The 12,786-nt window shown below is 39.5% G+C and overlaps 1 long non-coding RNA gene across 1 annotated transcript; it reads right to left on the bottom strand.

Annotated features, from left to right (window-relative positions):
* Positions 1-1,206: 1,206 nt before the first annotated feature.
* Positions 1,207-10,222, bottom strand: LOC140845826 (uncharacterized). The gene is made up of 3 exons (XR_012124728.1): positions 9,990-10,222; positions 6,005-6,314; positions 1,207-1,379 (listed from the first exon to the last, which is right to left on the bottom strand). It is a non-coding gene; the product is annotated as an uncharacterized lncRNA (long non-coding RNA).
* Between the last annotated feature and the right edge of the window lie 2,564 nt (positions 10,223-12,786).

Below are 12,786 nucleotides of genomic sequence, written 5' to 3'. Positions count from 1 at the left end.
GGGGGAAAACTGGCCACTAATTAGATGCTATCACACAGTTACTGCTAGATTACCTTATAGGAATAAATAAATAAAGACTAGGAAATTTCCATTTGAATGAATTCACCCAGAATTTATAATCAATGTATCACCTAGGGGTAAAAAATATTTTGCTATCAGCATAATCATAAATTTTATGTTATTGCAAAGCATAAAATTGCATTTTGGTTTCTGTGCTGAAGAGTTTAAGGGCTTTAAAAATTTTAAACTGGTCCTCCTGGCAACAACTCAGGTGAATAGGGTATGAAAATTAAAACATTTATTAGGGCAGGTCCCCAGACTCCAGCATGTTCTGAATGAGACATGGGTCCTGATAGAGGAAGGTAAGCTTAAAGTTCTGGGAAGTTCTAGAATGGTGGCTTCTGAGGGTTGTGTACACTCTTCAGACACAGTACAGGTACAATTTTCATGTACATTTCCTGAGAGTATGCCACCATCTCAGCTCCTGGAGTAGCAGCTGGTTTAATGGAGCCCTGTTGTACACTGGGAAGCATTTTAATTGCAAATAGATTGGTCACGTGTACACTGTTGAAGGTGTTTGGTTCCTTAAGGACCCTCTTAGAAGCTGAATATGAAAAATGTGTGCCAGACTAGCTGTCACCCTGTTGACCATATGATAGAAATAGGCATGATGAAAGACCCAGTTGATCTATGGTAGATCTTCTCAAGTCTGTAATGGTACCAAATGAACTGTCCACAACAGAAAGGAGCCAAAGAATATTTTTTTACATCCAGAGAAGCACACCTGTGTTTCCCATTGCTGTAATATGACTCTAGTTTCTAAATTTGCAATACAGAGAAAAAAACCCAGAAAAATCCATCTCTATCTTAAGCTGCAGACCACCAGGGACTTGAAGAGAGATCAAAGAAGACTTGCAAGCTCTCTGTTTTTCACTTTTTGGTGCTTTACATGCACTCGTAACATTAACAAGCTTAGTTCCATGAGGCACCTTCTGGGCCAAAAGATAAGACTTTCTTTTCCCAAAATCATGTTTTCTCAAATATTTTTCAAAGCTTAGGTATAAGCCTTTTCATAGAATTATGCAAATTTTGCCCTAACTTTGCCCTATTTTCTGAACTAAATACCGCTTTGAAGAGAGCTGTATTTGCAATGTCCACCTTAGGAAAGGACAGCTAGGACAGCTTGCAGTGAGGGAGACAATGATGACACCCTAAACTCGGGTTTTATTCATCTCCAAGGTTATTTTGTGCAAACTTCAGGCAACCTCTCTTTCTGAAAGGTCAGACTTGCTGGGATGAGAATGCTGACTGGTCATTAGGGGATCATCTGTTTGGCAGAGTAGAAGTCCAGCTGGAAGGCGTCTCACTCCTGATTTGAACTGTTTGGATGACAGGATAAAAATATTTAAGGCACAATCCAGGACACTGAACAGTGAAGCAAAGGAACTTACATCACTCCCCAAACTGAGATGTAAAAGCACATTTGAAAAAGGGCCATGGCTCAGTGTGAAATAATTTTCTATTTTCTAGTTTTCTTCTTAGCATAATAGAAGACATTTTCTTCGAAATAAGACTTAGGAGAACATAACTGTAAACTATTTCTTCCAGTGTGTCACATGCTTAGTGCTTCAGACTGGCTGAGACTCCTTGTTAGATGGGCATGTTCGTGTGCGGAAAATACATTGTAGTGACACAGAACAACTGTTCTGATTCAGCAATTCTTGGGCCTTTTGCATGCAGGGTGAACAAAATCATGGATTTGAAATAGCCACAGGCGCAGAGGTACTTCGTATCATTAAAGTAACTGTAGAACTAGTCGGCTGATGGAAGAAGCAGTGTTTGTGGATTCAGGTAATGTAGCAACAAGAAAATAGTGTCTGTGTTTAAGGCAGATCCTCGTGTTTTACACCTAACATCTGCAGATTTTTAAGCCCTGAGGCACAGCTCCAAAGCAGCTTGGAGCACCCCAGCTGTCCTCTGAGCTGGGCCTTTCCTTCTTCTAGTAGAAGCACCCCTTCTCCCTGAAAGCAGTGCTTGATGGTGGGGTGTTTGGCAAAGCAGCCTCCGGGCAAAGGGCACAGAGAAGAGCAGCACACGAGAATTTTTGCCATGTTATGATTTTGACCCCGGTGTGGCTTTTTGATGGTCACTAGCTAAGAATGGCATGTATTGCCAGCATGCATTTGTTAATAGTGAAGCCTCAGCTGGAAATCCAACTCCAGTCAACTTTTAGAAATTCCCTGTTATGCTTAAAAACACATGGGATGCTGATGACAAAAGCCAAAAATCTCGGGCCCTTTCCCTCTCCTGGCGTCACGCCAGCATTGGCACGGTCTGCGTGAGATCCCCTTAGAGGCAGCTCTGTGCAGGGAGGTGCATCGCCGGCCAGAGGCGTTTGCGGCCCACCGTCTCTGCGTTGTGCACGCTCAGCGCCTCCGCCAAGGAATTAAATCAGGGACACCGGCAGATTCAAATCTGTAATCTAGATTTCAGAATAGAGTTGCTGGGCTTGCGGCTCATCCCAGTGTTCCCGCAGCGGACTGTCACTCTTGCGGCGCCATGAGCTTCTCAAGCAAGCTGCTTGATATATATCTTTGACATGGCTTTAAAATGAACGTCTAGGTCAGCAGAAGTGGAGGAGTTTCTCCTTGATTTATTTGTTCTTGTTCATGTTCAGTTATGCTTAGAAGCCACCTCTACACAACTGTTCTACAATTTGTACCATGTTTGCTTCTGGGATTTCTTCTAGTAGCACCAATCAGTGGAATAACATTAATATTAAAGAAATGGGATCGGTTTTTACTGCAAGTGGATAGTGTTCTTTTATTAAAACTTGCTAAAGGCTGCCATGTGCAGGTAATTAGTTAATCCATGTGAGGTCTAACCTTGGCATGTATTGTCCCCTAGAGAAAAATTTAATATAAGCAGAGAGACAAATACGAAAAACTAAAACCAAAAACACACCTACCAAACAATTTTGATTAGAATAACAAAAGCCTCTCGACTGCTGATGTATTTCTGAAAACAGTGGCTTCACTTCTGGTCTGAAATTATGTCAAATTATGCAAAAAAATACAAGCTTTTGGTGAGGTTTTTTTTGTTTTGTTTTGTTTAATCCTCCTCCCCCTGCCCGCCAAACTAGTAGGGCCTTCGTAGGCAAAGATAAACTGCCTGTTCTTTTCCAAGACATTTCTGCAACAGGGTTTTCAAATGCGGTCATATGACAACTCTGAATATGAATAGCACAGCAGGGGAGTTGGGAAAGGATGTTGTTTTGGCTGGTATACTTCGGTATTAGTTTGCAGTCCTTAAACTCACTGAATATCCATAGACTCTGGGTAGAGTCCAGAGAATGGCTCTAATACTCTATCTGGTTCAAACCGGTTGGATTGGCTGAGTTAAAAGGGCTAAAAGGAACAGAAAAAAAATCTCCTGATTGGCTGCTTTTCTGAGCATCATTACATAGGGCAAAGTTGTGAACGAAGGTCAAGTACAGCAAGGAGACAGGATTGCACCTCAGGGAAAAAAAAGATAATCAATTGTAGCTATGTATTTGACTATACCATATAGGTCACCATAAATTTGTGTGATTAAGTGGATCATTTTCAAGTTTTGATGTTTCCAGAATTTTAAAATTCATGCAGTAGATTCAGAGTAAACCTTTTCTGTTGTTCTTACCTTCTGATGTGCCATTGAATGTTAGAAATATTAAATATTAGCTTTTTCTTTATTATCTGCCTTCCCTGCTAGAATATACATGCTAAGGAATCTTGGTTTCCCTTATTCATTCCTCTAGCCCTAGCCCTAGACCAGTGTAGGCAGATTGTATTATGGCTCAATAAATGTATATTGAATAAATATTGATTAATCTGTTTTAGTTCATTGTTTCATCAAGCTGATTGATGACGTGCTTAGTTTCTGAAATAACTTTGTATTATTTCATATTCACTAAATATCAAGGGCAAAAAATCTATGCCTTTTTATTTTAATATATAACCCAGATTGTTAACCTCTTGAGAACTTTATTATTGTTGCTTGAAATGAGTTGAGACTTCCTCCTAATTTAGAGAATTACCAGTTGGTTATCAATTTAACTGTTTCCGAGGTTGTTTATTTCTTGAGTGGAGGCCAGAAATAACACTGAAGGAAACTACTTTCTCCAAAGTTCTCTTATGAATGCACCATCCAATTTAAGAAAGCTGAGAAAACAGTACTTCAAAGCACTTTCAAGAAAGCAAAGTCAAATTTTGCACACAAGTGGAGTGCTGCTTTAATTTCACAGAAGCGCATGTATCTGCTTTAAATATAATGTTGATAAGAAATCTTGTTACTGCAGGAAAGAAATGAAGAACAAATGTTCTCTTACAACTTGCAAACTTCAGCCAGTAAGTTCTGGGTACTGGGACTAGTGGGCCTAAACCTTGGCTGGTGCGCTTTCTAAAGAAGGAAGATTTAGAGCTTCTGATTCAGCAGGTCAAAGTGGGGTAGAGAAATCAGAAATACTTATAATCATGTCATGTGTGTTGTATGCAAGTTTTCTGCAGGCTTCACTTGGAGAAAAAGAAAAAACAAAGGAAAAACACTTATTTGTAGATCCGATAAGATGTTGATTTCTCTTTAAGCTCCCTCTCCTAGTTTATAATTTAGGTGTCTGGCTGCCAGCAAATACCTTTATGTTTGGATAATAAGAAAAGGAAAAGGGGCAAATAGACAATAAAAACATGCTTGCGCAGTTCTAAAAATGTTTCTTTTTCTATTCTTCAATAGACTGAAGCTTCTGGTTAGAACTATGCCACAAATGTTGGCAAAAGTCGAGTGAGGAGAAAAAAATCAGTAAAAATGTTTATTCTTCATTTGGCAAACCACAAAACACTTTCTCACTTATTATCTAATTTGATTCTCAGAGTAACTCTGCAAGGCAGTCAGGTCAGGTGTGTATTAATTTAGTTTTGCATATGAACAAACTGAGGTCCAACGAGGTTCCGCTCCCCTGTCAGGTAAGTAGAAATAAACAACAGAGAAACCAGTGCCCTAGGATCACTCATGCCTAGGTTAGTGTTTTTTCAACTACTGTTCATGGTCGCCTGCGTATATTAAATATATTCCCCCATCGCCTTCCTTCCTTGACTCTTTGATCTCTAGAAACATTGTCTAGGGAGCTGTTAGCACAGTGCCCACCACATGGTGACACAGAAGGAAGAGAAGGAAGGTTGGGGGTTATCACTGTGGTACTTAGGGTTAAATGAGATAATGTGTGAAAAGTACTTTGTAAGTTATACAATATTATACACATGCATGCATATATTATTATCTACATATATGTATGTGTTATTACTACAAAAGTATATATGTTACTATATATGTATCCATTATTACTATCATTGCTTATCTTTTCCTAGGCATGAAGCTTTCAAAGGGAAACTCTTGAAACTTAGAAGAGTTTCTGGGAAAAAAGATAGTTACCAAAACCAAATTGAGTGATAAATCAGAAGAGAAAAAATAGAGAAAAGAATATATAAAAAAATAATAATACTTTAAAATATAGTAAGAAGCTACTGAGAGTATGCTGAACTTTGATTAACTGCTCAAATGTGAGAAGTTGAATTATGGAAGCAGATATCTAACTTGTATCCAGAATGTCCCAAAATGGCACTTTAAAAAGTAGGTATACATAAGCTTAAAATTTCTCATTTTATTTTCTCAGAAAATTTCTTGTAATTGACATTAAGTCTGCCTGAGATGTAGAACAATTCAGAGGAACCACACAGTTCGGCCCTTATGCTGTGAAGTCTCCTGACTTAACCAGGTCTGAGAGGGTCTTTTATGTGCGGAAAGCCAGGAGGTATTTGTCAGCAGGATCATTCGCCCACCTCTCACAGCCTGATGAGGCAATGGAACACGGATCGTCTCACCTCCCTGTTATTTTCTTCTCTTAATGATTCCTGGTCTCTGCATTCACCTCTCTCCCCACAGTCCTGTATCGTTGGTTGTCATCAAATCTTACCTTGGAAAAGTCAAACTAGAGCAGGAAGAGGGCAGTCACTCCAATAGCTGCTCTGGGCTCTTCTGCTGTGTCATAGTGAGGCGGTTAAACACTAAGTTGAATTCCCAGATGCTCCTTTCCATCAAACGAACGCTGCCTAAGACTGGCGTCAAGAAATGATGTCATTATATGATCTAATCAATTCTTCCAAACAGGAGTGAATAAACATGAACTTAGCAAAAGTGCATGCCTTACTACAAGTGTGTACATCAGAATAACCTTGCATGAAGTTTAGAGGTTTTTGAATGGTATTTTTCTCATCTAAGTGAGTCTGAAAAAGAAAAAACAACAAAAGAAGCTTATTGTGGACAGACTCGCAAATGTCATACATCTTACAACAAATTTGGCTTCACCTTATTATTCTGACCCTCCACACATTTGTAGTCTGGGGTGGATCTAACTTAAACCAGAATCTGGATCACAGAACACCTAGTGTGTTCATTCAAATTGGTGGGGGCATCAGCTGTCAATGCTGCATTGATCTGGACTAAAACATCCACTCAAGAGCTTTATAAATCTTAGCCCCTCTAGAAGCTCATATATCTTCTTTGAATCCCATTATACAACACCCACCTGGCACCAAGTACTTGAAGGGTGCACCCAAAACGTATTTGAGAAATAAAAATCAACATGCTACTCTAGGTGCTTCCATTCCTATTTCTTTAAGGAAGATTAAAGGTTGCTTTGGAATGGGTGTATTCCCAAATTCTTAAGCCTTGTGAAGAGCCTGAAAGCAAAGGGCATTGTTCTGTGACATTTCCCTCCAAATAGAGATACAGAGAAACACCTTTAAGATGTTCAGAGGACACAAGAAATTTGGGAACTCCTAGACCCATTAAGAGGGTCTTTTGAGTGAGAAAAAAAAATTTCAAATTCTTGACAGATGCATAGAACTTCAAGATAAAGTAGAATTTCTGGATTTTCCTCCCCTCCATTCCTTTACTACATGTGTAAATAATCTTTAGGCTGATAGGCATGTGCACACAACACCAGCTCTGTTTACTAAGCATTCATCTGTCTCCACCGGGAGCTTCACTAGCCTTATCTCATTTGGAACTTTCAATCCCTACCGGTATTGTTTTACCCACATTGAGATAATGAAATGAGGGTCAGAAAAGATAGATAATTTGCCTAAAGCAACATGAGCCAGACAGAAAAATTTGAAGTCAGATCTGTCTCACTGCAAATCTGTGCACCATGTTTCTGTGTCTGCACACCTGTGCTTGTGTGATTAGTCATACAAAAATACTGAACTCCTCGATCCAGATTCTCTGCTTCCTAGTTGTTTGACTACACACAAGTCACTTAACTTCCTAAAAGGTCAGTTTATTTGACTCAGAAATAGGAGTGACCCTTCTTGTTCCTTGCAGATCATGGGAATTGAAGAAGTGAAATGAGACAGCTTACATAAGGTGCTTTTGTAAGTGCTAAAACACTTTCAGTCACACATGTGCATTAGTTAAGGGTAGGCTTGGTGACACGACAGAAAAATAAAAAGTGATTGTGGCTTACGGGAGAAGAAAATCTGTTTCTCTCTCCTTAAAATGATGACTGAAGGTAGGCAACTCAGGGAGAGCATGAGAGATCCCCAGTGTCTGGCACTCGGAGTCCTTGAGCCCTGCTACTCTCTTCTTTAGTTTGTCAACTCCTGGTACCAGATGGCCCAGACACATCGACTGTGTTCAGCAGAGAAGAAAGGCCAGAAGAAGCGAGCACCTACCCCTTCAAATGTCCCTTCCCAGAAGCTGCACACAACATTTCTATACTCCCCCTTTTCTCATAGTCTTAGACTATCCACTGAAGCGTACAGACATATAAATTATGTTCATAATTTAGTACTTGAAAACTTAGAGGTATGGAGAAATAAAAATTCTACCTATATACTCCATCATCTCTGCCTTTCATTTTCATTTTCTGTATAATGACAATAAAAACATAGGAAGCCTTAATTATTGACTCTGGTACAAGCCCCTGTTCCTTCCTGTGAATGCTCGTCATCTTGACTAAAGACTGGCACTGAGGTATATGTAGAAAGAACCCCAAGGATGCACAGCTTATTCATAACTGTAACAAATTACTTTAAAAGTAAAGTATGCACATTATAGCATAGAGTAAAAGAATGTATGCAGAATTAAGGCTAAACACAAACTCCAAGGTCATGGCTGATGCTTAGGCTTTATCTCTAGACATTCAGGGTCGCTGTGACCTCCTCACTGAGATGTCTTCAAGAGTGATTTGAATGGCATCAGTATGGTATCCTCTCATACCTCATTCAGGCCTGTTCTGTAAATGTTAACCTCCTTAACACTGACTTCTCTAACTACCCTAGCAAAAAAGCCACACACCCTCCCCAACATTCTCTCCCCAAACTGTTTTAATTTTCTTCTTGGCACTTATTAACACCTGACAACGTACATGTTTCTTTATTGTTGTCCCCAAATAAAATGTGAGCTCCACAGGTTAGAACTTTGACTGTGGCTGCTATATCCCAACTTCTTGTGTAAACAAAAGAATGAATATTGAGAATTTTAGACTCTGTGATAGACCAAAGAAAATAATTTGTTTGGGCAGGTGATTCTATAATATGCTCCTTAAGTCACACCCTAGATGTCTCTGACTAAGCTTATGGAAACCTTCAGAGACATCACAGTAAATTTTATAGGTTGCTTTTTATTTTCATTGAAATGAGGAATGTAGATAAAATCAGTCATTTCCTTCAAGGCTTCTGACTGATTTCCATTACATCTGCTGCCTTTACATTAGTTCCTTGAGTATCTGGTTTTAAGTTCCTTATAAACTCTCAGAGAGTAGAGAATGCCATATGCATCCATATACATGCATTCATTCATTCATTCATTCATTCATTTAATTACACAACAAATATTTTTGGAGTACTTACTATAAACTAGGCAATTTTCTAGACCCTGAGGATATATCAGGAACCGAAGTCCCTGGCCTCATGGAGCTTATATTCTAATGGGGGGAGTGAGACAGACAAATAAGCGGTATTTTGGAGGGCAAGAAATGCTGTGGAAAAAAATAGAGGGTAAGAGAGCCCGGGAGCTGAGTGGGATGGGGTGGAGGGCAGTTGAACCTAGAGAGACTGAGAAGGACATCTAGAGACTTGCGAGTTATTCAACGCAGAAAGGGGTGGCAGGAGGGTCTGTGCCGGAGGGAGGAGCTGCGGGCAGGAAACAGCCCCTGTGAAGGCCCCGAGGCAGTGGTGAGCTGGGTGTGTGCTGAGACCAGCAGAGGAGCAGGTGGCAGGGGCTGCTGTGACAGGCAGCTGGAGCATCTGGGATCTTATAGACCTGGGGCTGGTGTGTTCAGCAAATGTTACCTCCTTAACACTGGAGGGCAGTGGGTGAAGAAGCACATGCTACTTGATGAGGTCAGAAGGGTAACAGGAGTGAGTCCTTGAAGGCTGCCTTAGAATTCAGCTTTCCTCAGCAAGATGAGGCCTTCAGGGGACTCAACGGAGAGGACGGACTAACTTTTTGAAACATTGCTCTAGTAGCTGTGTTAGCAATAAGCCACGGGGGTGCAGATCACATGAAAGACCAATTAGGCCACAGCCGAGGGAAAATGAGAAACAGTGCTGACACCTATTTTGGGGACCTGAACACTGGGCAGACCAAGTTGCCACACAATGAAATGAGGAAATGAGAAGAGTTTGGGGCTTGGGGAAGCTGGGATTTTAAGCACTCAGTTATAAATAATAACTCATTTAGCCTATTTAAGTCGCCAAGGAACTGAGAAGTACTCAGAGTTGCTGTGGGACAGCCAGGGTGCCAGGCTTGGAGCTGTGCAGCCAGAAGTGTGGCCCAAATAGCGCCTCCGCTGCTGCAGAGAACTCTCTGTGGCCTTGGCCAGTGGGCAGGGACACCTCAAGTTCAGGCCGATATTGGACACCGGAAGCTCCCCCCCCCTGCTGCCAGAGGCTCACCTGTTACTGTCACCCTCACCAGAGAAAAAATAGAAGTACTGCATCTGCTCCTGCTTCCCATTTCACTCTTCAAATAAGTGAAACCTGATGGGCAGAGGCTTGCAGAGGAGCCCAGCTGGCAGGGCTCTGGTTTCCAGCTGGAGGGTTTGAGTGCATAAGCGCTAGAAGGCTATTGACGAGGGCTTGACCACCAGCACAGGTGGCCAAGTTCTGGGACAGTCTTGCAATCATTGCTCTGCTCAGTACTAAATGCTCAGTGAGCCTTTTCTTAAAAGAGATACAATTTCTTTTTTCTACCTTCAGCTCTAGACCTTCTTGTGGAATGCGTGCCCAGCCCCACCCCAGACCAGGAAAAGGCCTGAAGCAAGATAATGTTTGAGAAATAGCTCTGTGAAAAAAATGACAAGATGTTTGAAATGTGGAAATAAAAAATTTCAAGAGGAGAATTACTAATAGTCTCGAGGCATAGGAGGGAATATTCACCAAGTAAATAACAAATGGGTCACTAAAGCTTATATATGTAGAAATTGAAAAATTGCAAATTTGGGAAGCCATGGTCCAGTGTTCCATAGGATAATCATTATCACCAGATAATTATTAACTGTTTACAGTTATCCTTTATTGAAGGGTCACCAATGCTAAATGTTACTGTGCAAAATGATGACTTTCCATGTCTCATTTGACTCTCACACTGGCCTACTGTGCAGGACTAGGTTATAGAGCTTAAGCTCTGTACTTGTCTAACTAGTAAATAATGGGATTCCAACACCCTAAACTCTTAGCTTCCAACATCCTAAAAATGCCTCAATTTCATCTCTAAGAAGACGATGTCAAGGACCCAGAAGATCCACAATATAACAATCTGCCCCAAATAATCTCATTAAATCTGTGTTTTAACTTGGAAGTACAATTAACATGTCTGCTAGGTCTTCATTACTAGGAATTTATTCTTCTTTCTTTACAACAATACTTAATCCCATTTTTCTTTGTAAGGGAAAAGAAAAGACTGGTCAGTTAGGAACTTTATCAATAAATGGTAACATAGCTAAATAATAGAATACCACAAGTTCTTACAAAGCATGAGAAGATCTTTAAGAAAGATATTTTAAGTTAAAAATATCTAGATATCTAGATGGAAAATAGTGGGTATAGAGTGATTTCATTTGTAAGCTATATAGATTTATACAATCATAGATATATAAAAACATTTCTAGAAGGATACACAAAGTATTGGGAAGAGGGGGAGAGGGCATAACAAAGGAGGAAGGTGACTTTTTCCTTTCAGTTTATGTCTTTCTCTATGGTTTCAATGTTCTACTGCATATACAGATAACTTTTCTACTTACTGAAAGCGAGTGATTTCAATAAATTCTGTGTTTGAAATATTGTCGAGTCTTTTGAAGAAACTATTTTTATGCCTTCATATACTTCATTTTAAATTATGAAGCTGTAGAGAACTTTGTATTGTTTCGATCTTCATACCAAATATTTTTATTAGTGTTGCCTGTGTGTTTCAATAATTATAACTAAAGCAAATTGCGAGAGTGTTACTATGCAGACATTAGCAATAAATGGTCATAGTTTGCCTCAAAATAAAAAGAAATTGTACACCTAAAAATGGTTAAAATTGTAAATATTATGTTATGTATATTTTATCACAATTTTAAAAAACAGAACTTTATCAAGGAAGTATTGGGTGGAAATTAAATAATCATAGCTGAGAACTTGTTTGACACCTTCCCAATGCCAGGCTCTGTGAGAAGCATGCCAGCATGCTTATCTCCCTGAATCTTCAGACTTCTACAACCTAGGTGCTTTTCCTGCCCATTTTACAGAGAACTCGTAAAGAAATGATTTGCCCAAGGGCCTGTGGTTGGCAAGAGGTGAAAGCAGAGGGAGCCCAGAGAGTCTGAGCCCAGACACAGGAACCCATGTGTTAATATAATACATTCCCCATTACTGCCTCCTTAATTCAAATCAAGTTTGACTCCAGAGAATGTAACTGACATTCCTAAAGAAATTAGATGCACTCCTCTATTAGATGCATATCTAGTGAAACATAAAGTTTAAACACATAAAAATTATTTAATAATAGTATCTGAGAATTTGGAGACGATGTATTTTTTCTGATTTGTACAATATTAATTTTGACTGCAGCAATTGGTAGTCACAGTACTTGGTACAGTTACTGGCCTATAGGTGAAGTTGTTTATATACAATAACTGGAGTATGCTGGCCAATTAAATTCTCTGGCTACAGCAGTGATAAATAGAAAACTTCTGTTTTCAGTTTCATTACTGATATATATTAGCACACCTTCTTTTCTTAGTTGAATAGTAATGGGATCTTTTTTGAAGAATTTCTTATGCAATCATTATAAACAGCAATGATCATTATTTAAAATATATTAAGCAGAATTTATATTGAAATGGTGCTGTACCCTGAAAGTGTCTTTTTTTTATACTGAACCATCAATCTGTGTTTGTTTTAGGTAATTTTCCCCATGTTTTCTAAAAACAGAATTTTCAAAGTGGTACTGGCTAATTGGATTTCAGTTAATAAAATTTGGCTATACACTAATGTTTCAAGCAGTTCCAAATATGTAATTCTTGAATTGTGGGGTTTGGAGAAAGCTGTACAGTGCCAGACACTAAATGCAGGACAAACACTGAAAGTATTGCTTGTAAAAAAAGAGGAGGCCATGCTTTTACAAAATATACACTTCTGCCACATCCTAAGCCCCTCTCCTACCTGTCACCCAGACACTCCCTTGGAGAAGAAGACAGTCAGGTATGAT

The sequence above is a fragment of the Manis javanica genome, chromosome 13 (genome assembly GCF_040802235.1).
Source record: "Manis javanica isolate MJ-LG chromosome 13, MJ_LKY, whole genome shotgun sequence".
In the NCBI taxonomy this organism is placed as follows: domain Eukaryota; kingdom Metazoa; phylum Chordata; class Mammalia; order Pholidota; family Manidae; genus Manis; species Manis javanica.
The sequence above is the reverse complement of the archived record's forward strand: the minus strand, read 5'-3'. Positions and strand labels throughout refer to the sequence as shown.